Source organism: Protopterus annectens, chromosome 3.part0 (assembly GCF_019279795.1).
Source record: "Protopterus annectens isolate FY-2018-M chromosome 3.part0, PAN1.0, whole genome shotgun sequence".
NCBI lineage: Eukaryota > Metazoa > Chordata > Ceratodontiformes > Protopteridae > Protopterus > Protopterus annectens.
The window spans coordinates 1,202,736,328-1,202,754,159 of record NC_056731.1 but is presented as its reverse complement, the minus strand read 5'-3'; positions in this window follow the sequence as shown (position 1 = coordinate 1,202,754,159).

Genomic DNA, 17,832 nt, shown 5'->3' with positions numbered 1-17,832 from the left:
ACACTGACAGTCATCTAGAGCCAAGGTTTACACCACTGGGTGGCTAGCCCTGCTGTGGTAGTTCTTCCACATCAAATTCACATGCACACTCATACCTATGTCCAATTTAGTGTGTCCAATCCACCTAATGCATGTCTTTGGAATGTGGGAGGAAACCGGAGTACCCAGAGGAAACCCACATGAGCACAGGGAGGACATGCAGATTCCACACAGAAGGCACCCCAGCTGAAAATTGAACCAGGAAACCTCTTGCTGTGAGGTGACAGTGCTATCCACTGTGCCACTGTGCAGCCTATCATCAACACTAGCCATCTGTTCCCAAAACGATAGCTCTTTCTCACTTTTACTCCATTCTGTAGTTATACAATGCTGTCTCTCTGTTATTAATGTACATCTGGTTTGTCCAGTTGGCATTATGCTTTGTTCCTATTTTTGGATTACCTTCTGGATAAGAATTTAAGTATTACCTTTCTTTAAATATGCTTGGATGTGAAGTCCATTATTATCCCTTTTTGATAGGTCCCAAATTGTTTTCCTAGCTAGGCTTTTGTTCTTGTTCCAATAGTAATTGTGTCCATTTTGCTATGTATGACCTATTTTATAGGACATACAATAGGCCAAAAGTGTTGCTTATTTATTATTTATTTATTTACTATTTGTTGAACAGGTAAGAGGACTGGTCTATTAACCCTTTCCAGCCCTGAGTGTAGTAGTCTTCTACATCTGGTAGTCCAAGCCCTCCTTTATCTACCTGTGCTGTCAGTTCCCCTCATGCAACCCTTCCCCTTTTATTTTCCTGTATAAATTATTTAATGTTTTTTTTTATTTTATTCCATATCTCTTGTGGTGAGTTAAAGCAGTATGCTTGACTGGCATGCATCACCAATGCACCAAGAACGTTATTATTGCTTGTATGTTGCTGTCTAGATCCATTATTATAACTTTTCACTGTTTAGTGTTCCATGATTTTGGAATATTCCCTTCTTTTAATGTGTCATTAAAAAGTTTTTTTCCTGACTTACTATCTGAGATTCATCATATTTCCAGATTTCTATTGGAATCCCATCTATTTTTGTCATTTTTCCCATAGCCTGAATTTCTATAGTTCCTTTCATTTATTGCGCTGTTATTCTAGATATCAATTTTCTGCTGACTTCATTAGTTAAGTAAAGCTAAATTGTATAAATATCTTTCCATCTCTTTACCTTTCATTTCTATTGTTAGCTCACTCATGTATAAAGTTTTAAAATAGTTACTTCACGCTGCCAGCTTTTTTGGGGTGTTATTTTCTGTTTTACATGTTTTCGGGATTCTATTTCTTGTTATCAGTCTGTCTATTTTTTTGTTTTCCCAATTTTTGGACTAGGAACTTCGTTGTTTTAGGATGGTTATCAAGGAAAGGAAGTTCTACTGCTTCCCTTCTCACTTCATTAAGTTTGCTTACGTATTCTATATATCTTGTTTAACATGCTCTAATTGCTCTTGAGAATCTTTACCTCCATTCCTGCTTTTTTACAGTTTGAGGTCTCTTTAGAGTATTTGTTGCTTCCAGGAATTTGCTGTAACTAGCCCCCCACATTTCCCTTGCCTTTGCAATCATTCATATTTTATTTTTACTTTATAGTTGTCCTATTTATCAGCTAAATCATCATGGTTCCCTTACACCAATTAATAAAACTTTGGGTTTTCATAAAGTAACATGGGAACTGCCAGTGTTTATCAAAATACTAAGTAGTGCATGATTTTCATTATTTCTGTATACAGGCACGATCTGATAGCAATGATGCTTTATTTCTGGGCTATTCACCATGGGGTAAATATATAGATGCTACTGTTATACACATTCCCTTCCATTTCCCCTTGATTGATATATACTTACCCCATTTATCTATTTTCTCTTCTTCTCTTTGTATTTGTAATCCTTTTCTAATTAGTATTAACACTTCTCTTTTTCTGTCTTTCTCCAGTCCAGCATAATAACTACACCCTCTGCATTCTTTTATAATTTTGACATGATCTACTTCATGTAAGTACATTGCATGTAGCATTGCAATATCTGTTCACACTTTCTTATGACATGTCAAAGATCTTTCATTTTTTCCTCCTCTAATAACCCATTTATTTTCCAAGAGATGTCTTTTGAAACTCATATCAGATATATATTTCCCTGGTTCTCCTGTTTATCTGAGGTGTTGCTTCACCCAGAGCTGTTTTTGCATTGATCATACCATTTTTCCTAAATTAAAGGTCACGTATGTTATTCACTGTTTAATGATTGCCCCTGAGCATATAGTCCTTAATTTCTGGGTATTCTTTTATGTTACTCTATTCAACCATTACTTCCTTAATTCCTAACTAACTTCTAACATTTAATGCTCTTAAAAGTTGACATTTGAACACTCTTTCTTGCTTTTCTCTAATATAGAGAATGTATATCTTCCTTTTTATGTTTTATTGTCCTTATATTAAACTTGTGATTCTCTCTGTTTGTATAGATTTTTGTGACCCATCCTGTTGTGCACTCGACATCCTAACCTTTTGCCCTCCTTTCCCCCTTTTTTGTCTTTTTCTCATTGTTCCTCACTGCATAGGCGTTTGCAGAGTGTTCTAGTGTAAAATCATTTGGACTCACACATTTTCTAAAAAGAAAGTAAAACAAAAGAAATATATCTCTTTGTATCTATCTATCTATTTATCTGTCTATAGAGAGAGACTTCTGCTGAGGATATGGGTTTCCATAGTGGATGTATTTTATAACTTGCAAAGGCTTTTCATCCTGCTCAAGATCAATTGCATATTTCCCCTGTTTCTGTCCCTCTTGAAGTAATACCAGCTGCTTTCCACAGCCGATTAGTCAGTTAACAAATCTTAATTAGCTCCACCCCTGTCTTTGAAAATTTGATTTGTAGTGGTGCTGATCAGAGTCAATCTAACATGGAATCACATGTTAAAATGATACAAAAACTCTCACATATCTAACGTCTTGTTTCTAAACTGCAGAGCTTTATCTTCCAACCAAAACGAACCCTGATGTCTAACACTGACTCAAGACAAAAATCCAACCAATACTGGCATGTTCATAGGGCCCCACATTCTGCATGGTCACATCTCTCAAACTGTCAGCATCAAGTGGCTGAATGTATTTATCATTATATTAGTCTCTTAATAGCCACATATAAGACATTTATTAGATTACAAATCTTTAACTAGTAGGAGAAAAAAAAAAAAAAAAACAAAGGGAGCAGATTACATATAGTATCGTGTTTTGTTTTGATAATCACCCACCCATCCCCCCCAAGTCTCCCTTCATGTCTCTTCTTTAGTTAAACACATTTTTACAGCTTTCCCTTAAGTTCACAGTTTGGAGATTTCATCACCATCCTCTTCTTTTCAGGTGTCATTGTCTTCTGCTGCTGTTTCCATTATCTGTCACATTCACTTTGAAAATCTCTCTCTCTCTCTCTCTCAGGCTTCATTGTGCACTTTTTCTGAAAGACCAGGGATGGTTTCCATAGGATTCACAGACTCTAAGAATATTCTGTTTTCTGATGTTCCTCTTCTTTTCTGTGTCTGCTCCGTTGTTTGGTGTTTTCAGTGCCCTGCTGAAAACTCCTTTTTCTTAGTTGATCTAGTGCTTCTTTAGGGTCCAAATAGGCTTTCGGAACAAACAACTGGATACATTAAGTTAAACTTCAAGTGTAATTCTTTACATTTTGTAAAGGAAAGAGTAAAGGCATTGCACTTTGTTCTTATGCAAAATAGCAATCATTATCAACATACCCTGAGGAAAATTCTTCCATTTTAAGAATTGTTCCTCTTTTCCAAAGGCTCAAGAATGTTGTGCCTTTCAATTGATATGAAGCCAGTTTAACTACCATGGGTCTTGTTTGTTGTGTTAATTTCTTTCCTTGTAAATTAATTCTGTGTGCTTTTTCAACTTTTATTTCCTGCATTGGCATACCATTCAACTGATAAATGCAGACAGTGATTAATTTTTTGCATCCCTGCCTTTAACTTTCTCTGGTATTACCATAAATCTCAGGTTATCTCTTATCAATCAGCCTTATAGTTGTATTAATTTCTGTGCAATTTTTTTCCAGTTTCACCTCTTGTTCTGTCAAACTTCAAACTCACTTCATGTTCTGCTTTGTCTAGATAGACATCATTTACTTTTGTCACAAGGAACTCTCTACCACCAGACATCAGAAACCTTTCCAGGGCACATCTCCTAAAAACACCCACATATTTTGAGTTGCACTTAGTCCCACTGCTTTCAAACTATTTCTTATATTGCTCTTTTACCCTTTCTAGTGTTTTTCATCTGTATATTAAGTTTTTAGCAATTTGCCAGTTTAATTACTTTGTCACATGACTTTGTTAACTTGAAAGATATGAGTGTATTTAACAAACTTTAAAATACATTTATTTCAGATCCCACTGTATAGCAACATTTGGCTAAGGTATTGCTGAAGAATCCTCAGACTATGCCACATAACCCAAACACAACAACTGCATTAATTAATTAATTAACAAATGGAGAAGTAAAAAATAAATACATTCTACAGGCTATTACTATGGTTTCATACCAGGAGTAGTAAAGAAGGAATGACTCTTTCTTAACCAGTAGACAAATGTGCCATGTCTCTTATGGTTAGTTCACATGCACATTATTTCACATATGTTCAATCCCAAAGTTTCCACTATGTAAACTTGAGTGACTAGAAGCCATCAAACCACATTGCTGACATAAATGCCAGAAACACAAAAGTATGAAAACTCAGACTGTAAGCTTTTTTTTTCAGGTGGTAAGCCCATCACACCCCAGAACCTCTACATGCCAACTCTGCTCACAAATCTCTGAAAACAGAAAACAAATGACTGCCATTGCACACAAGAAACCTGCCCTAACAGTGTTCACCAGTGGAAAACAGTGACTGCCATTTTGGCCCTTGGTATTTTGTGACTAGATTATTTAATTCTTGGAGAAAGTGAACTTGATGACCTATAGAAAACCCTTTGTTCTGACATATTAGTTTTCTTTGCCCATAGTCTCCAGTAGCTTCATCATTCATCATTTTTGAAAGCTCCTTACCATGTTACGCATTCCTTGAATTTTACAATATTTCATTCTCAAACTATTACATTTCAGCAGATTTATATTTTTGACAAACCTTTAGTGTCTTGCTTTCCATTTCCACTTCCTATTTTTTTGTAAGATGTAGATTAGTCCTCTCTGCTTTTGACATACCTTTATTTCACTGCTTTATTTCAACTGTGCCTTCATTTAACTTGATGTAGTTGAAACTCATGTTTCACATGGATTGGCAAAATATTTTCCATTATCCTATACAAAATCATGAATAATACAAGTTAAGTTTGTTTGCATGAAATACCACTGTATATCTCCCCCAGTGTCCACATTAGGTTGTGGGTACATAGCACACATGGCACTTTGTTTTGCTGGAGCTTCATCTGCAACTACCTTCTTGTGTTATATCATCATCTTAAGTGGCAATAACTACAGATTATTCTGCTTGTCCCCTCTATCACTTATGATATAAACCTCCTACATGGTTAAACTTTGAAGTTGTTAACCCCCCCCCCCCCAGATAACCTAACTACTAGATTAGGTCTGCTCCTTGTATGTGCCAACAACATATGGTTATCTTATCATGCCATTCCACCTAGTAGCAGAGGTGGTTCTGCTTTTGTCACATTGTAATGTACCAATCACTTTACATCATGGTCCCATGTGTTCTCCTAGGTTAGTGTATGAAATTGTCTCACACGTGACAAAATGTGGAAAAATGAAAATACTGTGCATCCTGCAAACTTTTTGCTTTTGTCTGATTTTTTTTTTCACACTTACCTTTACTTATTCTTCTGCATGGTTCTGTTGTGCCATTTAACTGCTCAGCAAGGATATTGTGACTGAATCTGTTTCATCCTGGTCATATTTATGCAGTTTTATTACTTAGTGTCTCCATAATTTACTCTGCTCTGATGCAAGTCATTTGTATTATACACCATTTCCTGATCCTAATATTAGTAATGGCGTCTTCACTTGTGACTTTCTGAGATGCAGTTTTGTTTGCAATCTATGGCACTATAAATTGTACTGCTGGCTGATTTCAGAGGCACTGCATTTATTTACTAATGACACTGTCAAAATGTACAACTCTAATTAAATTAAATTTAAAGTTAGCACTGCAGTATTAATACAAGTAAAACTAACACACTTCCTTTCATAGTCCAGAGGATGTTTACAGAATTCAGAAAGACTATTCGCAACAGTATTTAATACCTGCCAAATTTCTTAGTGAACCCCCACAAATCTAACAGTCATTAGATCTGCAGAACAAAACTTTGGCCTGTAATTGCATTGTGTGCTATAGTAACATTTCTATATTAAACACTGTAAACAAAAGTCTGCAGTCTGTGAAAATCTGTTATCAGTACTACATGAATAACAATACAACTACAATAAAGCAAAATAATGGGTTCTGTTTCAGTGTTCGAGTGCACAACAGAGTTTCATTTATTTTACCTTTGAAATTGGCAGTTTTGATGATTCATGAACTAAGCTTCCTACCTTATAACTGTGTAAATGGAAGTTCTAGCACTAGGCAGGGAAAGGACTTTTTAAACCACTGGTTCATATAAATAACTGCTGTAAAGAACTGCATGTGTATGCTTAGCTATAATTTTCTTAAAGTGGACATAAATAATGATTCCAGTTGTAAACTGCTTAAGAACTGATTCATAAAAATTTGATCTTTGGTAGTGTAATTGTTGCTTTGGTGGTGTGCTTTTCATCAGATCTACAATCCAAAATAATTCCAGTTAAATTGGTGAACAGAAGTTATATCAGCAGCTCACATTAAAAAGTATTATATCCTTGACACACTAAAGCAATGCTATGCACTGAGAATTTATGCAGATTAGAATAACCATTTGCTAGTGATTTTTATAAATTAGTATGTTTAAAATTTTCAGAATTTTATGAATTTAATTTTTCAGAAGTAGAGACAAGATAGGAAAGCAGGAATTCTTGATCATATAACCAAGTGCAGGCAAATGCACAGCAACACTGATGCAGATTATATCAGTCCTGGGGTATGCATTTAACATGGCATATCTATGTGCAATATATTCTAGAATATTAAAGGCAACGGGCACCATTAGTCTTTGAGAAACAATGTAGGAGTACAAAATACAAGAATTGAGGCTCTTACCAAAAATAAAACTCTAACAGCTTAGCAAAAGTTCACAACAAATAGCATTAATCAGTCCCAGGTAAATGGGATACAATCACTTTCTTTCTTTCTTTCTTTCTTTCTTTCTTTCTTTCTTTCTTTCTTTCTTTCTTTCTTTCTTTCTTTCTTTCTTTCCCTCTGGACCTCACAGAAGGTTTCTGTTCTGGATTCATATGACAAGAACAATCTCCAGCTTCCATCTGGTACCTTCATCCAGGTCTTCATTCACTCTGCTTTCTCTTTTCCACAGCAACTGCTCTGAACATCAAAGCCTCTACAGTGAAAAGCAAAGTAATGCTCTCTATGGCTTTCCCTTAGTTCTCCTTTCATACATCACTGATTGTTTCTTTAAGCAAACTGTGCTATAGCTAATACAAAAACATTTTTCTCTATTCTTACAGCAGCATTCTCATTTAAAGTCACAGCAAGACTTCACTGATTAATATAATAGAGATTCCTCCCTCCTCTTAAAGAAACACTCTTGTATATTTTATATGCATAAAGAAAACACTTTTTAATAGGTTCTTATGTACTTACTAAGTTATTGATCTGTGGATGTTAAGAAGTTTTGTCTTACATTCCCATGGTAGTTTTTAACCCTTATAATTTGCATGCAAATAATCCAGATGTGAGCAGAACAAGAATAAGTTGGGACATTTAATTGTTGCCCCTATCTATGAGGGACATGGGTGCTAAACCAGGAAATAATTTGACACCAGCTTTTTGTTTAGGAAAGGCCTTCTTTGATGATTTTGGTGTCCTCTGGGATTTTATGATGACACCAACTTTAGAGTTATCTGCATAAACCCTCAATACTTGCTTTGACCTCAGATAAGTAAATTCCAAAGAGGAATGGGCCAAGGACTGAACCCTGGGGTACACTGCTAGTGACAGGTCTTTGATGGTAACAGAGTCATCCACCCTAATTTCCTGTGTTCTAGTTGTGATTTAATTTGCTATTAAGTGAGTTACATAGGGATTTGCATTTAGCTGGGAGATTTTATCTCTGATAACCAAGTGTGAAATGTGTCCAATGCTTTTTTGTGATCTAGATATGCAGTGCACACTAATTTTTACACACTTATTAACTGCTGGGCAAAATTGCAAAGCAGAAGCATTCTCTGGTCAGGTGAGTCCCTTCAAGTTACACAAAAGGCAACTGGAAATTTAAAGACTCAAACCTTGTACTCTTGAACAGCCCATCAGCAGCTTAGAACCTTAATCCTCTCTGCTAACCTACAGTTGCAGGTCTATTTACAGACAAATACGGTACTATTTACAATATTTACATGTACATATCTCCGTCATGCTATGCTACTAAATATATATATATATATATATATATATATATATATATATATATATAGATATATATATTACTATATGAGAAACTTATATTGTGCTTTGAAATCTTAACTGATATAACACAAAACTCTGAAAAGAATAAGAAGTAAAGAAAGATGATCGGAAAGCAAGGTATAAAATACTCAAAAATGATTAGAAAAAACAAAGATGAATAATTAGGAATAAACAGTACTTCAACATGCATCTCTTTTATGTTCAGTAGTGAGACTCAAATTAAAGATGGATTCTTAAAGCCTCTGGCTGTTGTTTGTAGTGTGGAAACACATGGCTAGAACTGCTTCAACCCAAGACACCTTCAACCTAATGGAAAAATGGTTCTCAAGTCATCAACTAGTTCTCAACCCCAACAAAACAAAACTACTTACTTTCTCACCCACTAACAAGACTCTACCCCCACCTTCTCTATTACATCCTCCAATGGAATCACTATATCACCAGAAGCTCACACAAAGCTATTAGGTGTTACCATTGATAACTCCCTTAAATTTGACACCCATTTCAATCTAACCATCAAAACCGTCAATAAAAAGCTTGGCTCTCTCTATAAAGTAAAACACTTTCTCACTCCTCACGCTAAAATTACAATTGCCAGCACACACCTACTATCAACTCTTTTCTATGCCTCCCCCCTTTTTACAAACCTAAACAAGACAACCCTTAACAAACTTGCTTCTTGTTACATTCACATAGCTAGATTTGCCACAAATTCCACCTTTAGAATGCATCACTGCACTAACTTGAAGCAACTAGGGTGGTTAGAGTTTTCCAGCCAACTCCATTTCAACCAACTCAAAACGGCTCACCAGATACTGTATCACCCAGAGAAAACACCAGCTCTGAAAAACATCATTCACCCCTATATTAACCTGCAATCTTTAAGCTCCTCCAATAAGATCTTAGCTCAAACTACCAAAACCAATAACTCTGCTGGGGATTCTCTATTCTCAAACTTTGTAGGTAAAATGTGGTACTCCCTACCGACCATGCTCACCTCAGAACCTTCACTCCTACAATTCAAAAAAAAGCTTAAACCCCATCTCAATACTCTCTGGCAATGTCCCTGTTCCAAACCTGATTAACCACTATCATTTACCCTTCTCTTACCTCACTATCCTTAACCGCTTTTTAACAAGGCGCCTCACCTTTGTAACTGACCTATGTTTTTTTTATATGCTGCTGTTATTTTTTTCCCAAGATGTAATGTATCTTTATATTGTATTTAGAACTCAACTATCTTCCATTTTTTGCATTAACAATGTTCATATGTCTGTTATGTACCTGGAGCTTTTCTCCCCGGGCCTCTGCTGAAAATTGACATGTATCCAGTCGGACTCTCCCGGTTAAAAAATGTAAAATAAATAAATCATCTGAAAAATATGCCTTGATATTTTTTTTTCTGTTCACAGCTTCAGTGAGGCTTTTATTAATTCAAAATAATCCTTCTGTCTGCCTTTGCTATTCCATGGACTGGTGAACAGATTTCTACTGCATTGTTTATGAATTGCAACTGATGAATATCTTCGTCATATTTCTGTTATTGTCTTGCAACCAGACAAAGTGTTATTATGCCATTAGCTTAGTCACATGCTTTGGAGATCATCAAGGTTGATTGTACATTTATTGTTAAACTAAACATTTGTAAAACGTGCAAATTGTGATTGCTGGAGTCCAGCAGTATGTGGATTGAAAATGATACTAGTGAATATAAACTGAAATCAAAGTCTTAGATTAAATGGAAAATATCAATGGAGCCCATTCTTATATCAATAAAGCCCAAGCAGTCTTACCAGCCAAGGCCGACTGCAAATGTAAAAGACAAGATCTGAAATCTAAGAGTCATGAAATGAAATGAATAAAGAAATATATATAAAGCTATATCCTAGGGGTCCCTTCTTCTCGTACATAAGCTCTCTACAATCTCCCATAGTCATATACCTATGACCCTACACAAGCTCCCTATAACTCCTTTAACTTCACTCTCTCTAACCTACTAACAATTACTAGAGCTATGCTCGCACAACTCAGCTTTGTAAATAATGTAAATATTGTGAATAATTTTCCACTTCAAAAAGGTGTATGTTAATCAAGCATATCCAGAATTCCTCACTTGATATATGTAACTGACTTCCACACTCAGCACTTCAATGCCATTGCTCAAAGGAAACTGTATAACCCTTAACCTCTCTCTCAATGAATTCTGCTAACTATGCTTGTGAATATTCTTATTTTTAACTCTCTTTACAATGTTATCTTGTATACTCCTGTATTTTATTGTAACTGAATTTGTATAATGCTTTCTTGGAGCTTTTCTCCCAGGGCCTCCACTGAAAATGAGTCATGTTGGCTCAGTGGACTTTCCCAGTAACCAAACTAGAAATAAATAAATAAAATGTCCTGATGCTAAAAAGCCTTTCAAACCAACTTCCTAGAAATAAAACTTGGGATGAGTTAGAAACATACAGGATATCCTGCTCCAGTTTTTGGAAAATAATGCAAAATATAGCCCAATGAAGGGCAATTAAGTCTGAGTATCCTTTCATACAGAAAGACCATATAACATTTTTGATGACGAAGCCTACTATTCACTTGAAGATGCCTAAATAATTCAGAAACACATATTTAGCTGCATCTCTTCTACTTTCAACTTAAAACATAATTTGCACTGACAATAGGGCTGCACAAAAACCTTCATTCATGCTTTCTTTAGGTTTCTCTCTGTCATCTTATAAGGTAAGGGATGTGTCCAAATCCTGAGATACTTTGGGAGGCCCTTACTCTCTACAAATTCTTAGCAGCCTTATTAGCTAGAAAATTGCCAGTTTATGTAGCAAGTAGGGTTAAGACAAACATCCTCTCAAATTGTGATGACAAGTCCAAGATATAAAAGATATCTTTGTCTTTCAGACAAAAACATTACACTCCTCTGAGAAAAACAGGGCTTTAGCTTCTATACCATGTTACTCCATTTATGCATTCTGGACAATTCCATATCATCATTATGGCTTCTACAGCCAAGTGAAAGAGTGTATGGAACAGTGGATAGCCCTGTTTGGTGGCTATCTGTTTGTGAAAAGGAGGGCAAAAGAAAATGGTTAATGTTATCTACTGGATTGTTATAGAATGCATTAACTTTATTCAAAAAACAGAAATGCTTTAATGTTATTCACAAAAGAGAAATTAAACCTCAAGAAGTCTAGAACATCCTTATTCAGTTCCACTTGATTGAATAAAAAAAAAAAGGTCTAACATAACTGCTGCTACTGTTGCAGGTTCCTGTACCTTAAAAAACTCTTGTGTGCAATTCCAGTTTCCTAAGGTGCTCTGCACTGGATCTGACCATAACAAACCCTGTCTGCTTGGGGAACATCAAAGAAAGGTGTAAACCCTTAAATATATATTTTAATTAACTTGTGCATATCTTTATATTAATGTTAATGAATGAGCTAGAATCATAGTTGGTCAATTTAGTCTGGTCTTTACTAGGTTTAGTATGAACTGTCATGGTAGACACCATGAACAAGGAGTTGGCAACTCAGCATAAATGAAAAGTCATAAAAAGGGCATAAAAAAGGTCTGTCATCTCCTACACTAACACATACCATCTGAGCCAGGAGTATTTCCCTTGCCTGTTCCAGTTACATTCCCCATATACCTCTTCTTTAGGAAATGGCAAAGTCGGCTTCTTTCTCATGATTCTGAAAGTTCACGAAGCTCATTGTCATCTTACAATTGCTTCAGTGAGTCTGCCCTTTATCCTAATATTTTATCAGGCATTGAATTGAGACCCTGACAAAAATAATAATTTATGCGGTAGCATCAACATCTTTTACGAGCCTGCTTTTTTTTTCTTGAATAAATAACTTATTTTGTCAATTATCTTTTCCGCTTTTAAAGCGTTAAATTGAGCAGTTTCCTTGGAAAATTGTTCTGGGCATATTATCTTGTGTAGGCACCCTAAATAGAGGTTTACCTTGTGCCTCAATGTCTGTCTGAGTTGCCTGTGTTGAGCCATATATTGACCACTCACATTGTTGTTCTTAAGCCTTGTCTTGTTTCATTTTTGGAGAAAGACTCACATTCCCTTGGCTATGAAGAAATATGTATATTTATATGTTGCAAACAGTAAGCTTTGCACCATCCATGAAAAGAGGCTACAAAGTTCTAGTTTAAAGGATTCCAACCATGGAATAACTGGGAAACTCCACTATGGAATACTATGTAAATAGATATGCACCCCATTCTTAATTATTTCAGACTACTTTACCGTGCAAGATCATTTGACCTATCATCTTTGTGACATGCAAGCATTCCTTCTGCATAACAGTTAAAGAGAATGTCACAGTAGTGGGATCTGTTGATGGGGGGCAGTTATAGGTTCATAGGTTCATAGGTAGGTACTAGGCTATCGGCCCTGGGGCCTATACAAGCCCATCCAAAAAGGTACCCTGGCTTTTGCCACCCAAGAAAATTATTTTCCTGTGTCACTGTCGAGCAGAGCCACAGAGGTGATCCCCGGGGTGAATTTCCTATTTCCCATCCAGTCATCAAGATTTTTGTTGAAGAGTGCTAATGAGGAGCTTTGTTTGCTATAGATAGGTAGTTTATTCCAGATTATGGAAAGTCTCTGGGATAGGAATCTATCCCTCTGACATGTTCTGTTTATTGTGGTGACAAGGTTTAGGTCCCTAGAGTGTGTATTTCAGATGGATTGGGATTTCTTTAAGTGGAGCATGTCCAACAGCTCTGGGTTTGACATAGCTTTGTATGTTAGGCAGAGATCACCTCTGAGTAGGCGATATGCGACGGAGTAAAGCTGGAGTTTTTTGAGACGGTTTGTGTAGGGCATCTGTTTGAAGCCAGTAACCCTCTTTGTGAGGTATTTCTATGGCATTTCCAGTTGTTGTAGATGTCTTGTGAGGTACATACCAAAAGGAGCGTTGTACTCTATAATGGGTCTAATGAGTGATGAGTAGAGGGGAACAATTACTTCTTTTTCTCTGGATGAGAAATCTTTTGTGATGAGGTGTGCCACGTAGAAGGATTTCCTGACTACTGCGGCAATGTGATTATCAAAGGAGAGACTACTGTCCACCTGTGTCCCAAGGTCTCTTATCACACTTTCAGTGTTAAGTATACTACTGACTATGTTGTAATTCATGGGTACAGAATTTTTACCAAAGGGGATGACAATGCACTTTTTGGCATTGAGCTTGAGGCCATGGCTTTGACACTAGGCATCTGTCTCAGTAAGACCTTTTTGTAGGATGCCCACATCATTAGGAGTTTCGATTATGGCTTCTAGTTTGCAGTCATCTGTGAACTTCGTTAGCCAAAGACCTTCTGTGTTATCCTGTACTTCAGAGAAGTAGATACCAAACAGGAGAGGACCCAAGACTGAACCCTGTGGGACTCTTGTCACTGGTCTGAAGTAAGATTTGGAGTCTGCTACTTTTGCAGTGTGGGTTCTGTTAGTGAGCCAGTTGGCAACCCATCTTGTGACATAGGGATTTATACCTAGTTTAGTGAGTTTATCTATAATTCCAGAGTGGGGGATGGTGTCGAAAGCCTTGGCAAGATCTAGATAGGCTGTGTGAACCACCTTACCCTTGCCTACAGCTTTGGTGACTGCTTCAAAGAAGTCTATCAGGTTTAGGAGACATGATCTGCCTTTTACAAACCCAAACTGGGTGGGGTCCAGAGTTTGGAGAATACCAATGTCTTTGTTTATAAGTTCCATGATGATACATACCATGGCCTTGCAGACCAGGCTTATCAGGCTAATGGCACGGTAGTCTGAGGTGGCTCCCCCCTTGTGGAGTGGGATAACCGGTGCTGTGCGCCTTTCAGCAGGCACAAAGCCTGAGGTGAGGCTATGATTGAACATGGTACTTAGGTGGGGTGCCAGTTTGTTCTGTAGTTCATGTAGAATGCAGCCTGGGATGTTGTTTGGTCCCATGGATGCTGTGTTCTTGGCTTTGGAGGGTGTGGTTTTTACCTGTGCAGCTGTGATTACAGGAACTTTGCATTCTTCCGGTATAGAGATGGGTTCTTTAGGGGGTGAGTGGGGGGTAAAGTTAGCACTGAACCTATCAGCCAGGATGTTGGCAATATCAGTTGGGTCTGTATATTTAGTGCCATTGTGCTGTAAATCAGAGCAGATCTGAGTGTTGCCACTGAGATTCTTGACAAAGCTATAGAATGCTTTGTGGCTGTCTTTAGAATCAGTGGCAATTTTGTTTTAGTAACTAGCTTTGGAGGATTTTATCAGGAATTGCAGCTTCTTACTGAGGCTGACCAAGGAGCTCCTTCACTCCTGGGATTTTACTCTCTTTTGCAACAGTTTCTTCCTTCTGTTGTACAGTTTGTTTATGGCAGGGGACCACCAGATTGGCTTCCTTTTTTTGAGGATAGTGTCTTGGTTCTGTTTGGGATAGCACGATCCATGTACTCATGTAAGTGCTTATAAAGTGCAATTGTGCAGGATTCTTAACTGTATTGTCCATCTGCATGGGTGTCATGAAGTTTACCACTTCTGTCTTAAGAAGCGTGAAGTTGGCTTTGAAGAAATTTTTTTACCATGGTTTCCTTAATGGGGGGTGGGGGCAGGATGTGGATATCTAGGGTAATTAGCTTATGGTTGGATCTTTGACTTCAGGTGTGGAACACCGGTCATTCATGTTGGTAATGACTAGATCTAGGATATTGTTGCCCCTGGTGGGGCTGTGGATAAGTTGATCCAGGGCATTGGAGTTTATGAATTCAGGAAAGCGTTGAGCGAAGGAGTTGGTACATGAGTAGTTTTCCCAGTTAATGGTGGGGTAGTTGAAATTGCCCATTATTAGGGTGTTTGGTTGAACCCTAATATTTTCCAGTACATCAAGAAAAGAGGAGTGGAAATCCTGCGGCATGGTGGGTGATCTGTAGCAAGCTACAATTTGGATTGCAGTTTTTCCCAGAGTTAGTTGCACTTGGATAACCTCAGCTGCATTATGCTGAGAAACTAGCCTGGAGGTGTGGATATCCTTAATGAATATGGACACACCTCTGCCTTTGGTGTTCTGGTCCAGGTTGCATGGCTGAAAAGTGTGGTATGAGTTATAGCCTGGTAGTGCAAGGGTGCTCTCTGGAGCTTTGAATCAGATCTCAGTCACTGCACAGATATCGATGTTCTCATTTTAAGGAGTACCTCAAGTGAGTGCATTTTGAGATTTAGACTTCTAGCATTGAGTAGCATCACCCTCAGTTTTTGCTTGCCTGTTCCTGTTACAGTGCTGAATTTGTCATTTGAACCTTGCCTAAAAAAGGCACTATAGTGCTGGCAAAAACTTTAGCCAGTATCCAGAATCCCAGGGGTGACAGGTGCAGGCCATCTGTGGCAAAGCATCATTGTCTGTCGACCATGTCATCCCAGGCAGACAGATACTGGATCCCTTTAGAATGGCACCAGAAGCTTAGCCAATTGTTGAAGTTGCCATAAGCCAAATGTTCACAGGAGGAGCAAAAAGGTAAAGTCTTCTTCTTCTTGCAAGTGGAGTAATCTGCAAACATCCTTCAAACTTAACTGATGCATAGTCACTTGAATGACTGTTTGGGATTGCAAGTGACAGTCATGCTGGTACATCTTCTTCCTCCAAATGTATCTATAGTGACACTGAAGACTTCTGCTATTAATATCTGACAGTGGTGTCCACAGTAGTGTGCCCACACTGCACATAAACTTCATCACATGTTCTTGTGTTTCACATTTGTGCTAGAGCTGTATAGAAATGGTCCGGACACCCAGTACCATGTCATCATCAAGCTTATTTATTAATTGCTGGCCTATTATTGCAATCACACAAATGGCCATACCTGCCTTGACTTTCTTATGCAAACCACCACTACAGCATCCATCCCAATTTTTTTTAATTAGCCTTATATGTTTTTTGCAACTTTACTTTCTTGCAAAATATGATTCCTACTTTCTGCTTTTTGAACCAACTTTTAAAAGTTCTGAAGCTTTGACAGGTAAATTAAACCCTTGAGTATTAGCTCACATGCAATAAACCATTAATATAGAATTGCAATATTATACACACAAAAGTGCAGAGTAGGCCACTACTGACATGAGATTTAAGCTCTTATAAGACATTAACAGACCCGACATACACACACTGCTGATGGCAACTCACCAATACTGACTGTCAACAGCACAGAAAGTGTGTTTATCATTCCAATCTCCATGCATGAATGCTACCAAATATTAAGGCACTGGAAGTGTCTTACTTTTGTGTATTTTTACCATTGCACTGAGGCCTTTCTTTGATTAGTTATTCTTCTTTTGCGCAGCTTTATCCATATGTTTCTCAGTGGCATGAGCCACAATGAATATAACAGGTTGTCCCAGCAATGCATTGCCATCTTTAGTAATGGCTTCCTGTTTCAGTTCTTTCTTGATTGGTTACATTCCCATATATGTAGACTGTTCATCTTCCACCAGCACACTCTGTTAGAGATCTCAACTCACTCTATAAACGATGTCTAGGCTTCATTTCATGACTCACAATGCCCCTTCCTTCTCATAAGACATACTTCCAAAGGCATAACTACCATGTGGTGAATAAAGTGTCTGACACAGGTGGCTAGGGGGCACAATTTACAAGTATGATGGAGGAGGAGGACATTATCAGTTTTGTAAGGAAGAATGCATCAGTTTTGTAAGGAAGAATGCCAATAATGCATTTGTGGTCACAGGTGAAGTGCTGCAGCACTCAGTATGTGGTGAGTTTAGTACAGAAAACAGTTTGAGACAATTTTTTCAACTTTGAGAAGATATTTTTTTCCTTTTTCTCCTTCTCCTCAACTTTTATTTGAGGTAGATGCCGGTTCAGGGAAGTGGCCAAGGTAACAGGTGAACTAGTTATGGCTCTATACTGGGGCACAGAAGGAGTGTTTTGAGGTAGAGATTGAAGTGGGTATGGAGCAAATGTATATAACTTTGCTGTCCTTTCGCTGAATCATTGCTTTCTTTCTTTATCTCAGTATACACAAATTCTGATAGTCACAACTTCTGCAAAAATGTAAGAGCATCCCTTTCAACAATAACTATGTAATTCTTCCCCTCGGTTTTAACTACCAGAGTAGATGGGCAGTTAAAGTCATTCACCAAACTATTTTCAGAAATGAGTTCATGTATAATTCTAAGAACCTTTCTGTTGTACAGTTTTGAAAC